This window comes from Aethalodelphis obliquidens, unplaced genomic scaffold (genome assembly GCF_003676395.1).
Source record: "Aethalodelphis obliquidens isolate GAN/ISIS:26980383/991018 unplaced genomic scaffold, ASM367639v1 scaffold3, whole genome shotgun sequence".
NCBI lineage: Eukaryota > Metazoa > Chordata > Mammalia > Artiodactyla > Delphinidae > Aethalodelphis > Aethalodelphis obliquidens.
The window spans coordinates 55,731,397-55,747,398 of NW_020837947.1; the positions used below are offsets into that span (position 1 = coordinate 55,731,397).

At 34.8% G+C, this 16,002-nt stretch overlaps 1 protein-coding gene across 1 annotated transcript in view; it reads right to left on the minus strand.

The window, feature by feature from the left end:
• The window catches only part of GRIK2 (glutamate ionotropic receptor kainate type subunit 2), a 653,415-nt gene that overhangs the window by 317,478 nt on the left and 319,935 nt on the right, over positions 1-16,002 (minus strand). The window lies entirely within an intron of this gene.

Consider the following 16,002-nt stretch of genomic DNA (forward strand, 5'->3'; position numbering starts at 1 on the left):
ATCTTCTCAGTGCCTGAATCATATTATAGCCTTCCCCTCACTGAAGTCCTCCAGGGCTTCCACTGCAATTAGATCAAAATCCAAATTCCCTTGTCCTTCAATGACCTAAATGCTATGCGTCATGACCACTTCTCCAAACTTCTATCATTGCCCCTCTTTCTCTAAATCATCCAGCACACTGAGAGGTCACCTTTCTTTCCCTCAGATACAACTTGCTGTTCCCATCTCAAGGAGTTTGCACTTGTTTTTCCTTCTGCCTAGGATGCGCTTCTCAGAAATCTTTGCCTGGCTCCATGTTTCTCATTATTTAGGCCTATCCCACACATCATCTCCTTCCAACACCCTAGCTAAAGAGCCCTCCCCACCCCTCATCATTCTCTGTCCCCTTCCCCTAACTTGTTTCAATTATTTTCCTCTTTGCCAAATAGAAGGTAAACTTCATCTTTAGCTAGTTTATCACTCTATCCCTATGCCAATAACAGTGCCTCACACACAGCAGATTTTAAATAAATATTAGTTCAACTTTAAGAAAACATCATGCAAACATATACCGTATGATCTTATCTCTAATAATATCTGCAAGTGTGTAGAAAAATTAAGAAATAAGTACAGGGATGACCTGTTTTCCAAAGCAAACAAAGCTAATATTTAGCCAGTTAATTAAGATGCTTGATTAAATATATACTTAAATATATACTTTAAAATTCATTTTAATGTAAAACATCTAACCGTAAATTTATCCCTAATATACTGATGTAGAGCTGACACCCTTTTCATCAGTCTCTTGATTGGAATCCCTCTTCTGTTTTGCATAAACCCCAAATAAGATGGATGGATATCCATGATTTCCAGTTTTGGTTTCTTTTAATTGAAAGTGCCCTTGTATTTTATTATTTGAGGTAATATTTAATTGAATTATGTCATTAATAAGTAGAACAAGCATAAACTGGTTTTGGAAGAAACACTAATGACCTTTTTTAAGAATACCCAACTGTGGGAGCAAAATACAGAAGCATGATAGGGTAGCCTACTAGTGGTGAGTTTCCAGGCTGCTATGGACATCAGTTTATTTTAGCCAATAGATAGAGAGCTTTGGTTACTCTCATGAATCAGTTAAGGGAAGGTAAGTTAAGAGAGCTTCCCATCCCTAAAATGTGGGTTGCCATTCTCTTTGCTTGGTGTGTTAATGAACAGGATATTTTACTTTTCATTCATATATATTTTTTAAGTTTACAAATTTTTTACAGTATGCATAATCTATTCAAAAAATTTAAATAATATTAAATATTCAAAATATTCATGATGCTTTTAAAAGTGAACAAATGAGTAACATCTGTAATTTACCTTATTGTGATTTTGATTGTTTCAAATTTACTTAAAATTTTCTTAAATTTTAGTGTAGCAGGCTCTCAAATCTGGAAAACTGGGCATGATTTTTGTCAGTTAAATTCATGTGCACCTGCCTTAGGGGCTAGAGAAGTTCATATTTTAGAGGTATTTCACAGTCTTTAATTTATCACTTATTCATTTCCCTTTTCCTTTTGATAAAGTAAAGGACTTGGAGAGAGGAATAAATATTTAAAAGCTGAGAATAGAGTCTGAAAAGTTGATTTTTAAAGGCAACATTTAACAGGGGTAATATTTTCCTTGAAAGCCAGGACCAGAATTCAAATTAACATCTCTTCTCCCAAGGCACATTCCTAAGAGCCGAGACACATTGGCTGTAGAGCCTTAGGCTGTTCTGGCTGGACTACTGAGAAACAAAGGCACTAAAAGATGTAGTAATTCTTTACTGATATTCAATATGACTTAAATTTTCTCACTTCCAGGGTTGCTTAGTCCAGGTGGCCAAACAAGCTGGCTAGATCCCTTTCTTTGGGTTGCAACATATACCCATAGAACTAGGATGTTTCCCCCTCTTTCTGAAAAAGAAACTGAGGCATTACTGCAATGAGAAACAGTATTGCAGCTTACAACTTTTTGCCAGGTCCTTCTCTCATCATCTTAAATTCTATGTGTCTGTAAGCAATGCCATTCCCTTTCCAAGCCACCACCACCTCCTCCAGACAGTCCCATTTTTCTTTTTTTTTTTTTCTTGCGGTACGCGGGCCTCTCACTGTTGTGGCCTCTCCCGTTGCGGAGCACAGGCTCCGGACATGCAGGCTCAGCGGCCATGGCTCACGGGCCCAGCCGCTCCGCGGCATGTGGGATCTTCCCGGACCAGTGCACGAACCCGTGTCCCCTGCATCGGCAGGCGGACTCTCAACCACTGCGCCGCCAGGGAAGCCCGACAGGCCCATTTTTATTAAAAGCACTACTGTCCTCCCAGTCACCTAAGCTGGAAAGCTGAAAAGCTGAAAAGTGTCTCTTATCTCCTTATTCTTCTTTCCGACCTCGAAAAGGCTTTCCCATTCAATCATTCCTTTGAGACCTCTCTGCTCTACTTTTCAGTCATTCTTACTGCCGACTTGAATGACAGCTTCCCACCCAGCACTGCAGTAAGTCTAATGCATCTGCACAGAGCCACCAGATGAGCCTTTGGGGGAACAAAGTAGGGCAGGAAGAGCACGAGCTATCAAGTTAGAAAGGTCTGGACTTAAAGCTCAGCCTCCATCTGAGCTGAATGTCCTTGGACAACATACTAAACATATTTGAGCCTCAGTTCCATCATCTGTAAAGTGAGAAATAATGCTCATCTTGCATCATTTTGGTAAGAATTAGAGACAGTGTGAGGCAAGCACATCTTTATACAATTACCACAAGCCGCATAATGTTTAGCAAAGAGTGGACACACAGTAAATGGTCAATAGTACTTTTATTGCACATTCCTATTCTAAAACATTTAGTGGCTTCCCATTCTCTTCTTCCAACATGACTTTCCTGCTCTCATCTAGTCTTATCAAAATGCTATTTGTGGGGCTTCCCTGGTGGCGCAGTGGTTGAGAGGCCGCCTGCCGATGCAGGGGACATGGGTTCGTGCCCTGGTCCGGGAAGATCCCACATGCCGCGGAGTGGCTGGGCCCGTGAGCCATGGCCACTGAGCCTGCGCGTCCGGAGCCTTGCTCAGCAACGGGAGAGGCCACAACAGTGAGAGGCCCGTGTACCGCCAAAAAAAAAAAAAAAAAAAGCTCTTTGTGTTCAAATTCACATTCAAGATCCAGTTCAAGCACTACCTTCCCCCAAACTCCCTTTCCAATCCCACCAAACTTCCCAAACACACCACTGTTACAAATTCTTACAACAAAGTAGCAGGGGCGTCCAGTACTTGGTCATGATGGAAAAATAATACTAATTAAAATAATAATTATTATTATTATGTTTATTATTAATTTAGCTCCAAGTTGAAAGATAGAAACATCAAATTCTCTTGGTGTAGGTTTTCTGGTTTTGAGTAGATCCATTGTGTGACCTTTTTAAAAAATGTATTTAAGTAGATGAAAGCCCACTCTGCACCGCTCTGTGGTAGCCATAGCAACTGTGCATTTGGTTTTACAGAGACCACTCTTTTCTCCATTCCTTAATATTACCAGGGGCTTGAAAGTTGCTGGGAAGGAAGGAAGTACATTTGCAAAAGAGTCAAGGAAACTCCTAAGAGAAAAACAATCAAGACCCCAAACCAGAACCCCTCTGAGGGACCGGAGGCTGTCCAAGTGCCGTCAAATGTGAGGAAACACTCCTAGCTGAGAGAGGCCCCAGTCTAGACAAGGCCTGAGAGCACTGCGGAGGGCTGGGTCTGCAAACAGCCTGTGACTACTGACAGGGGCTGTCAACTCAGTCATTCTGGCAATACAGGCAGGCTCCCAGGTGCATGCTTATTGTGTAAACTAAAGAGTTAAATAACTGCAACGCTGAAAGCTGAAATAGTGGGAATCTAGGCCAAGTTGAACTTGAGCCCTTGCTCCAGTGGAGCCCTTGTTCCAGAGTGATTAGACAGGATGTGGAGAGACAATTGGCAAATGGCCCCTAACACCAGAGGCAATAGAGGCATGAGTGGATGGAGATGACCATTTGCCAGCCATGTTTTCAGAAGAAATACCAGGACCCTAAGTATGGCAGCAGCTCCAGAACTGTGGTACTACTTTCTGGAGTTCTTCAAACTGGGTAGCAGCCATGGAATTCTCCAGCTTCAACAGGGCACATCTGAGTGGAGCATCTTACAGTGGAGCCTATGGCTCCGTCAATTGGCCTGATCAACCTGATCAAATCTCTGAGTTTCTTGCATTTATCACAGGATGGTGGATTTTTTACAATGTCCAGTGAAGGAACTACAAAGAAAGGGAACTGTTTTTCCTGTTAACTTGGGCACGTAACCATTCTCAATTTTATGTGAAGTTGTAATTACATCCTTAACAAAAGGTGGATAAACTCCCAGCCAAACACACTATTTTCTAAATATATTCCTTATTACAGGTCAGCATTTTTTTTATTATTATTATTTAAGGCAATGTTTTACTTTCCTTACTTAACTGATAATTCTTCAGGTGCAGACATCATGTAATATATAATATGTATATATATATATTTTCATCATCCACATGATATATTAACACAGATTGCATATAGTAGGTGTGCAAGAACTATTTGGAGAATGTATTAATGAGTAACAATATACAGGAATTTTTCATGAAGGACTGATTTCCTTCATTGAAATAACATTTCAACATCTGTTCTGTTTAACAACTTACTTTTCCCTTCTGGTTCAATTTGGTCACAGGGTATTCTGAAGATTAATGAATAAAATATTTATGAATTCTTTTAGAAAGGCAAATGAAAGATCAACATAATATTTCCTCTCTGCATAATAAAGCAAGAGAATTCCTAATATCCCTTAGGCAAATTCACCCTAAAACTCGTCATTTCATTTTGTCTGAAATATTCTTTTGATTTATTAATGTTGATTTAAAGAGTATTGGCCAAGCATATCTTAGAAATTAGTGCATCAGAGTAGATCCTAGACTGTTTCTTAGGCTTTTATATCACAAAACTGTATAGGCTACACTTTTTTAAAAAAATTGTCTTTCTAATGTAAACACAATTACTTAGGTATCAGTGTGATAAGATGAACATCAACAATTTGGTAGTAAAACTAGTGATGATTCATGTCACTCATTCACTTAATCTCATCCAGAGCATCAAAGTAAGCAGCTACCTACTCTGACATTTTTTTTAAAAGTAGTATTTACATAGTTGCATCCTAATTCAATTGTTACACTTGTACAAACAGGAAATCAAATGACTCTTTGAGAATGATGAACTTTCACCCTGAACAGAAATAGCACTTACATTAAAGCACAGAAATGGTATTTGCCTTGAAGTAAACAAATACCATTTTTGGAGGATTTACTATGTGCCAGACACAGTCTTTGAGCAGTATAAAAGTTATGTATTTAATCTTCATAGTGACTCTATGATGTAGGCATTACTATTTCCTTTAAATAGATGAGGTAATTGAGGCTCAAAGATGCTAAATAATTAGAAGTTTATAAAAGAAGTACTAAGCAGACCTTGGTTTCAACAGACAGATGATTCTGATTCCAAAATTCTTGTTCTAAGATGACAATAGAATAGATTTTATAGTCTTCTGTAAGTGGCATAAAAAAAAAAAAAACTCAAGTAAAAATCCATCCTATAATTCTGTGTGCAACAAGCCATCTTCTTAACCTAAAGAGGAAGTTACCTAACATTGAGAAAAAATAAATGGCACATACAATTTCACAAACTTCTAACTAGATGGAGAGGGAAGGGTAAGCTGGGATGAAGTGAGAGAGTGGCATGGACATATATGCACTACCAAATGTAAAATAGATAGCTAGTGGGAAGCAGCCGCATAACACAGGGGGATCAGCTCGGTGCTTTGTGACCACCTGGAGGGGTGGGATAGGGAGGGTGGGAGGGAGAAGCAAGAGGGAGGAGATATGGGGATATATGTATATGTATAGCTGATTCACTTTGTTATACAGCAGAAACTAACACACCATTGTAAAGCAATTATACTCCAATAAAGATGTTAAAAAAAAAGAGAAAAAAAATCTGTTAAATAGGGATACGTCATTCTAATAGCACATTTCAAATTATTGAGATTGGGCTCACTTTTAAAGAAGACTATTAGATTCTAGTACTAAGCAGATTCTGTGTGAATGCTTTTCAAGGTTTCTATATCAATTAACCATCCAACACACACACACAGACACACAAACACACACACATACTACATATCTATTACAGTGTTACTGCATATAAGAGATGACAAAAGATGCTGAAATAATATGTTTGGATTAATTAAGCTATAAGCCCTGTATCAAAATTTGTTTTACATTTATAAGGCACTGAGATTTTAAGAGGAGGCAATAATATAGCTTATAATTATAAAAAGCCAGGTAGGTTTACAATATTCTTATATGTTAATTCATTATCCCTTTCGATCTGTAGGACAACACACTAAAATTTATTATTTCTATTTGACAAGTGAGGCTCAAAGAGGTTAATTAAATAACCTGCTTAAAGAAACAGCATTAGAAAGGATTGGAAATGGGATTCAGATGCTGGCTTGTATTCCCTATTTATTGGTTTAATCTGGGAAGGAAATAAAAGGGTTTGGTAGACCAACTACTCACCACCTCACCCAAAATTGGTGTAAAACTCTATATATTAAAGTTGAAGAAGAAGCAATACATGTAACATTTTTTGCTGGTTTTGAATTAATCATGCTTAACTTTTACCTTTGGATGCTTAAGGATCCTTTTATATGCTTCTGACTATAGTCCAGGGATCTTCCTTTATATATAATTTGCCTATTCTATGTGTCTGCGTCTATAAAATGAGGATTACAACTGCCCCCATGATGTTGTTACAAGGCAATAATAGCTCTAAGATATAGTACACATTAAATACATTTCACAATTAGGTTATTTTGTAATAGAGATTGTCAATACAAATGGTAACATGCAATAGGAACTAGATTCAGAGTTTATATATAGAGTCATTGCTTGGATCAAACTTCCTAGGACTCCTATATATCCTAGGGTCCTTAATATACACACTTAATATATGTGTATGCTCCTATTTCTAAGAACAGAGTCAGGTAATTCTTTGGATCAAATAAGTGAGAGAATTTCTGCATTGGTAAGATACAGAGGTAGGTAATTTAAAAACAAAAAGAGTGAACATCTACTGTGGTATATATTTACATGGGAAAAATCAGTTATAATTGTTTATTATATATAATATAAATTTTATTATATATCAAGTTCTTGATTTACTTGAAATATTTTCCAGCTTTCTCAATTTTTAAATAAAATTCTTCTGAAATTTAGCATGACAAAAGAAAGCTGCAATTTGTTTGTTATAAATCACAGTATGGAAGAGGGAAAATTTGTTAAAATTTGGCAGAAGTATTGAGTCCAAAATTAATAAAATCTATAGTTAAATGTATGTGTTTATAAATAAGTATTTTATAGTTATGTTTAATAATAAAAATCTGTCAAACTCTTATACATATTTAGTACTTGAGATCATATATTATAAATGCTAATTATACTATTAGTATTGTAGCCAGTACCACTGTCTTTTTAGTAAATAGCTTATTACTCACAACAGCAGCTAAAGTAATAGGAATTTATATAGATCATAAATATATGTTTTATATTATTTCTTTTTATATAAAATACATAAATAAAAATTTACAATACTATTTATTATTTTTAAAATTTATTTTATTTAAGGACTTAGTAAGGCCAAGATATCTTTTATCTGGTATTATATTTCAACAATCTGTTGGAAATAAATTCCAAAATTATGGAAATAAAAAATAAAATGCCTAAAATAAGTTCCTAAACTTATGAATAAAAATGGACTAATACAGGAAAACATACAGTTTTGATAGTAATTATGACTAGTCTACTTCCTCTCATTCTGCATCCTATTCCCAATTACAGAATGCAGCTTAGCTCTGAGTATTTTACTCTGAAAGCAGAATAGCCAGAAAACATGTTTTGTACATTTTGTAAACAGATCCATTCTTTCTTTCTATTTTAGAAATAGATCCAATGAAGAGAAAGTACTATTGTTTATAGCAAATGTTAACCTTCCTTCACCAGAACTTTTCTGTTGTTTATTAGGAATATATATCTGAGTAATAATATTTTTTTCTTGTTACTTATAGGCCACAATGTCATCTCTTACTTTCTGTTTTTAAATAATTCCAACCAATAATAAGTCCAGCAATTTCAAGCTGACTTTATTCTGAATTCCTATATGGTAAATATTGCACATTTATAATAATCTATTAATTGATATGTAAAAATTTTATCCCAGCTTTATCTCCCACTGTTTTCCAATCTATTCCTCTAATCCAGGACATTGAACATTATGTCAAAGTTGCCATTAGCCCCATTCTAACCTGAGTGCCAGCTCCAGTAAAAGAATCCATTGTTTATTTTCTTAATCACCTTGTATTCCCTTTGTATTGGGCACTGTATTTGCTTTCCCAAGTTTGATGACTCTTTACCTCTACTGCCTGCTTGACATTTTGCTTTTTCAAGGTTACATTCATCGCTTACTCTTACCAATTCTATCTTGATGCTCAGTACAGATGTGGAGTCCTAAATCTCAGAACATTGCTAATTCCTAGACTCTGCAATGTTGAACTTTGCTTTCTTGCCAGAGCATTGGCATCATCTTCTTTAGGTGTCCTTGTCATTGACTGTCACTTGAGGGGCCCTCCTTCCTAAATAGCACAAATTTTCATCTACCTAGACTTCCTCATACCATCTTGGATTGGTTACATACATATGTAACTATGTAGCTATTAAATATATAAGAAGCTGAGGAAAATTGTGAGCAGAAATGTATTAATTCTTTACAAGTTTTTATTTCATGATCTGAGATCAATGCTTTAAAGATAAATTTTGATTTTCAGGGTAGAAGGGGTAAAAAATGTCTTTTGATTCAACCTTACTTTTGCCAAATGAAAAGTTTTAAAATTGACCTAAAAAAAACACATGATTATGAAGGAAATGTTTCAATGCAATTGTCATCTTTCATGTAAGAAACAGTTACTTAAAATGGAAATTCCATCTTTTTATCAGCTTTAGATAAATGCTGATTGCTTAATCTGCCAATGAGCAAAGGCATTTAGATGGAATGCTCCAAGTTAAAGAAACATGGAGGTTGCTAGGTCATCTCAATTATTTATATTCAGATTCAACTTGCAGCTTAGTACATCAAGGAAGATTAATAGGTAGGTAAAGTGAAGAAATACAGTGCCATTCTGTTATTCATGCCACATACTCCATGTCCTTTTACTATTCATTAAATCAATCATATACAAATGTAATGAATGTTGTGCTTATGACTTCATTATATACCTTGAAACATCTTATGCAAATATTTCTGCCATATTTGATTATAATACAGACCCCAAAATATTTCTTCTGTGGTAAAGATAAGAATAAAAGTAGCAATTATGTGAATAAATTTTGTGAAATGTTATACATTTTCAGCTGAATACCAAGAAGTTATGTAAAGCCCCTGGTAAATATATATTTGTCCTTGCTGTCACAAAACAGCATGGAAAACAAGGAATTTTAACAAGAATTTGAAGGAAGACTTAGGAACTAGAACAATCAAAGAAACACCAAATTAAAATGAAATTAAAGTTTGAATATGACTTTTGTACTGACAAAGATGTGAGATGTGATCAGTAAGACATTCACTGTCTTCCTGATTTTTTTAATTCCCTAACTTCTGTGAGGAAACAGAGGTACTGACTTCATTACCAAATCCTGAGTGCCTGGTATAAAATTCAGAGTAATGTGTACAACATACTCATGAGTAAAATTGATCAAAGAAAGGATAATTCATTATTTTGTTACTTTTTATACTTTTGATGTTTTAGTGGCACATGAAATAAAACCACCTTCTTCAAAATGCCTTTATTGATTAAAAAATGGCAAGTTAGTTTGACCCATTGTCTGGCAAAGTCTTATTTTTATTCTCATTTCAACTGAATCAAATAAAATGGCTCCAGCTAATTAAGACAGGCAGACAGCAGCTAAGGCAAACTTGTAGTTCTAGCAGCAAATGACAGCCTTGCCTGGTCCTACTTTATTTCTCCATGGTTCTATTTTCATTGACTTTTCTAAAGGTAAATCTTTGTACAGTAGCAGAGTGATCACTGTGCCCCTTTAGTACATGAGCTAACTCCCTGCTGGGAATGTATATAATAGATGTTATCTTTTAATTTAAGTTAATCAAATGAGGAAAGAAATTATAAAGTTTATGGGCCACGGTCTGTTGTTATAAATAAATGTTAGGAGGACACTGGAACTTAAACACTTAAAGACTCACCTCCCTTATAAACATTATCCCTTCTTTTGCAAAAGAGAATGGGAACTACTCCTCTAACTCACTAAACTTTCACTATTTAATCAAAAGCATTTCTAAGTTTTTGTCTTTTAAGGTATTTTTCTAACAAAGAATTGAGACTAGCCTAATTGTATTTGCTAAGTGATTAGATATCTTGATAATAAAATACAAGTAGGTAAATAAAAAAAGCTCCCCAGAATATATTTGGGAAAATGAGAAGGCCTAGTGATTAGAACACAGAGGCAGCATGATTAAAATAAATTAACACACACATTTATTCAATCAGGCAGTCACTCCATCATGATGAGCCCCTACTTTGTTTGCATCAGGCACTGAACTAGGTCCAGGGCCTTCAAGAATGACAAAACCTGCTTCTTGCCTCAAAAGAGCTTACAATCTATTGAGAAAGGGGTGTGAAGACAAACAAAAGTCCCAGAGTTAAACTTTAACATGGAGTTATATATAAAGTGCATAAATAAAAGGTGCACACATGTAAAATGTCTGGAGGACTCAGCAAATTCATGGGAAAGGTACATAAGTCCTGAAAATCATAGCACGAGTAGGAATATGCCAGACATTCAAACAGGGGTAAGTGGTTCAGACAATGGGAACATCCTGCGCTGAAATGAGGAGGTGCATCTGTACTGCTGACTCAGCCAGGGTGAGATGGGTGGCTTAAAAGAGCAAGGAGCAGGCAAATACGAGGCTGGAGAAGTAGCAGGAGCCAGATCATGGAAGGCCTTGCAGGCTTGACAAATGAGCTAAAATTTCAATGACAAGGAGTCATCAGTATGTTTTGGTAAGCTCATGGTAGGAAAAAGGTAAGTGTAGGAGAGATGTTAGGAGTGGGAATTCAGTGAGGAGACTATTGCAACAGCCAGGGGAGAGACCATGGGGTCCATGGGGTCCTTAACCAAGGCATAGCTCTGGGGGTGGAAAGAAGAATGTAGTTAAGCAAGATATTGATACAGTAGATTTGACAGTGTTTGATGATCGTTGGATGGATATGAAGAGAGGAGAAAGGAAATGGAGAGAGCAGTAAGTCTTGAAGAGTTTAAATTTCCAAAAACGGTAATCTTCCTAAAGTAATTCGAATGAAAGAGCCAACCAACAGTCATTATTGATTTGTGTTGCAAATTTACATTGTCAAGGAATATATGTGATATTATATAACAACATAAGAAAAAATGGTATTTGTAAAATACCAAATGGATTACAGGTCCATTAGCATTAAGATGCATGACATAATGGGAGCACTGGGAAGGAGTCCCAGGATATAGCTGAACTTAAAATTTACCTTGAGGTGTTTCTACTTGATTTCATTCTGTTGAATTGAGATTGTTGCAAACTCAATAAGTCAATAATAAATGTAACCATTGTCAAACACTGATGGATTCAAAAAAGTGAATTCCCACCCTATAGTTAACGGTGCCTGGGGAAAGTAGATGTCTGGTCAGAGGATGGGGAGAAACGCCTTCTGATCACGTGGTAAAGGACAGTGATGATGTTCACTGAAGGGGGCCTCCCCACTCCCAGGGGCATGGAAATATGTGAATAATTAATAAAGAATGCACAGTAGGGAAAGGGTTTTATAATAAGGGCTCATGTCTAGGGAGGCATTTAGAGTACTACCTGGATGGCAGTGTGTGGGCATGGGGGAAAGAGCGAGAAAGGTGATATGAGTTAAAAACAAAACCCTGATGTGTGAAGGAAGAGGGTCAAACTTCCTTTCTTCCTTCCTTCTTAGTGAGATCAGGTTTAGATGTATTGTGTGACTTGGTTCCCTGGTTGGGTTTATACCAAATGAAGATAAGAATTTTACTGAGCCACTAGCATTAATATCTTTAATATGATGTTCCCAGACCATAGAAGAAGGAATTACAATTATGGCAGAAATGGTCTTGTATTCAGTAGTCATTTAACAGATAAACACTTAGCCTAGGTGCTAACTCAACCAGGAAAATTTTTATGAATCCAATTCATTGTTTCTTTTTATAGCTTAAACATAAAGAAATAATGTGAAAATCTAAGCACTGTGATCTTACATAGTGACAAATGACTATGATACTGATAATAGGTCTTGCTCCAAGTACTAGGGACTTTGCTGATAATCCCATTTCTTAATGGGACCATAGAGAGAAAAAAGAACAAGGGATATATAAACACTGAGATCTCATGAATTGACTAAAGGGAATGTTGCCAACTCTACAATGCCAGGCTATAATTATTTTCTTTTCTAACTAGAATCCTCTTAACTTCCTTACTCCATTCATGGTGGAAATATATATATATATATACTTTCTAAATTTTCTAATATTTTCTAAATTTTCTAAAATTTCTTTAAATAATTAATTGCTTTTCCTAAACATTTAATAACTGGGAAAATGCTTACAATCTAATCTTAAGTGGAAAAGAAAAAGAATACTCATACAAGGCATAAATATACAAATATTTTTAAACAGATCTCATACTGGTTTTATTTTATAATAATCATGCACTATTTTATAATTAATAATTAATTTATATACTAAAATATTTTATATATAATCATTTATATCATTATATAATGTTATCTAATGAAATTTTTAAAAGATATTATCAGTTTTCCTTTCGGAAAATTGTAAAAAAGTCATCAATCTGCATCCATTTTAAAAGAAATCTTTATTTGAATGGCAAACTTTATGTCTACTTCTAAAATATTTTGTATTCCATGCTCTATTTATAAATATAATAAAATAAATAGCTGGCACACATTTTTAGATAAGAACTATTCAAAAAGTGCTCATACAAGGAAATTTATCTTCATTTTAAAAATGAAGTCATTCATTTTAAAAATGTTCTCATGTTAAGTCTTCTGGTGGTTTTCATATTTTGCAGTAACTCAAAGATATATAAATAAAGAGGTAATTATCCCTTATACTCTTTTCTTTTTCTTATTTAAGATCTATTTGAAAAGTATTTCATGACTATAACAAAGAGAAGAGTGTTGGCATTAAAAATTCTTCTAAAGATTTCAACATCTATGGTCTATACACAATGCCCAGAATTTTCAATAAATAGGCTAATCATTTTCTCATCAGTGCATTTTTGTTCTATCACTTACCCACTCCCACTAAATCACTTGTCAGTTCAGAATAAGGGCAGGATTGAGGACTGGACTCATGGCTAGAAAGAAAAAACCTAAACCTGCATTCATCCTAACACTCCGTCTTTGTTTTTTTTTTTTTTTTTAGTGTGCATATACCTTTTATTGAGAAGAATATGTTTAGGAAAGCCAAGAAAAGAGTCCAAACACTTGATTGACTTTGAGGTCCTCATCTTGTCTAGTGGCCTGTGTGCTCCGTAATTGTAAATACTGGGACTTGGAGTAATTATGTGGCTAATGGGGGAAGGTAAAAATAACGACTAAGAGTTCAAATTTGGATAACAGAAAGACTCAGGTTCAATTTAAAATTCTGACATTTACTGTGTGACATTGGAATGTTAGTTAACCACTTGAGGTCTTCTATTTCTATCTGTAAAATGGGAATAATAATAGTACCAACTCAGTGAGTTGTTCTGAGGATTAAATGGAATGATGCATGCAAAGCATTTAGCATTAGTGTAGACACATAGCTGAGTTTTTTGTTGTTGTTATTTTAGAAAATGAATTTTATTTATTTATAAAAATTATAAATTTTAATAAATTGCAGATTATTCTTTCCTAGTATACAGAAATATAACTGATTTTTGTCTTTTTTGATCCATTTTATGAAGGTTAATTCTTTCCAAGAGCCCCTACCTTCCTAGATATGAAATTAATATATCTTCCTTCGTATTTATCTCTTTCAATAGTCTACTTAACTTACTAGAAGTTTCAAGGGATGACATGTAGAGTCACATAGGAATCATACTGAAATACACACAGTACCCAAGTAAGGCTGGATAATTTTTGTGATTCTGATATATAAAAGGGCACACTAATCCTTGGACGTATCAGTGGAAGACTTAGAGTATGAAAATATTAAGATTGCCATGAAACCTATTGATTTACTTTTCCTAAAACCATTCAGTAATGGTTCTGAATAACAAATGACAATATCCATCTTGAAATTAAGGAAGGGTAAAGAGAGTTAGAAAGCATATATGGAAGAAATATATACATGATTAAAATAACAATTTAAAAGGAAGTATATGTTTTAATTTTTAAAAATAACATTGTCTATTAGGTTCCAAAAGTTTGATTCACCATCTTCAAACTGGGAATGAAATATAATATTTGTAATTTATTCTTGGTTGTATTTTATTTTTAATCTGGATGTACTTCAGAAAAAAAAATCTTCATTTTTAAGTTACTTATGTATTTTCCTCCCAATAAAGTTTCTCAAATATATCTTAAGGTAAAACTGAAATACTAGAACTAGTCAACCATCTCTTTTTATGCACAGGAGTAAAATTCCCCTCATACTATTTCCTTAAAACAATAATGTGGATATAAGATATTTTCAAATTCTAGTAGGTTATTTTTCTCATTAAAAGAAAATAAATGTCTTTTTTTTTTTTTCCTTTCCATTAGAAGGTTGGTGCCTAGAGGGTAACTATGATTTCTTCACAGTCTCTATGAAGACACTCAATTTGTATTACTAAATCTTTTAAGGGAAGAAAAACACAAAAATTTCCTTTATTTTGCTACAACATTAAAAACATACTTTGAAGCCCCATTGAAGCAATTAATGGAAACATTACAATCATAATAGAAAAAACTTTTCCACACATCAGGATAGAGGATGTTTCTGCTTATAAAATTTCCATTTAGAATGACTTTTTTTTTTTTTTCTTTTTTTTGCCCTGCGGGCCTCTCACCGCTGCGGCCTCTCCCATCGCGGAGCACAGGCTCCGGACGCACAGGCTCAGCGGCCATGGCTCACGGGCCCAGCCGCTCCGCGGCATGTAGGATTCCCCCAGACCGGGGCACGAACCTGTGTCCCCTGCATCGGCAGGCAGACTCTCAACCACTGCGCCACCAGGGAAGCCTTAGAATGACACTTTTTAATGACCTAGGAAACGTAAATATTGCCAAAGTGCTGGGCTATTTACTAAATTGCAGCAGTAACTTTGTCTATAGAAAATAGATTGAATGAGAATATATCAGACATTTATAATTTGTTAAATAGTACAGCATAAACTTACCTGGTCCTATAAGGTGGCCAGTAGCTACATTTGGCTACTGAGAACTTGAAATGTGACTAGTCTGAACTAATAAGTGAAGTGTCAAATGCACACCAACTTTCAAAGACTTAACAGAAAAAAAGAATGTAATATATTTCAGTCATAATTTTTATAGTGATTGTTTAAACAATGGCATTTTTGATACAATGGGTTAAATAAAATAAATTAATAATATTGAAATTTACCTTTTGGTGTATGTTTTTTAACATAACTATTAGAAAATTTTAAATTATGTATGTACACTGCATTAGATTTTCATTGGCAGAACTGGTATAAACAACTAAAGTTACATAAAATGTACCCTTCTTTTACAGTTTAAACATTAGTCTAGTTTCTAGGTTCAAAACCAAGACTTGAAAATAACAAGTGTGATTATTGGTGAATTCTGAACCTTAAAGAGTAAACTCAAGGGAAATTTTAGTGGGATGT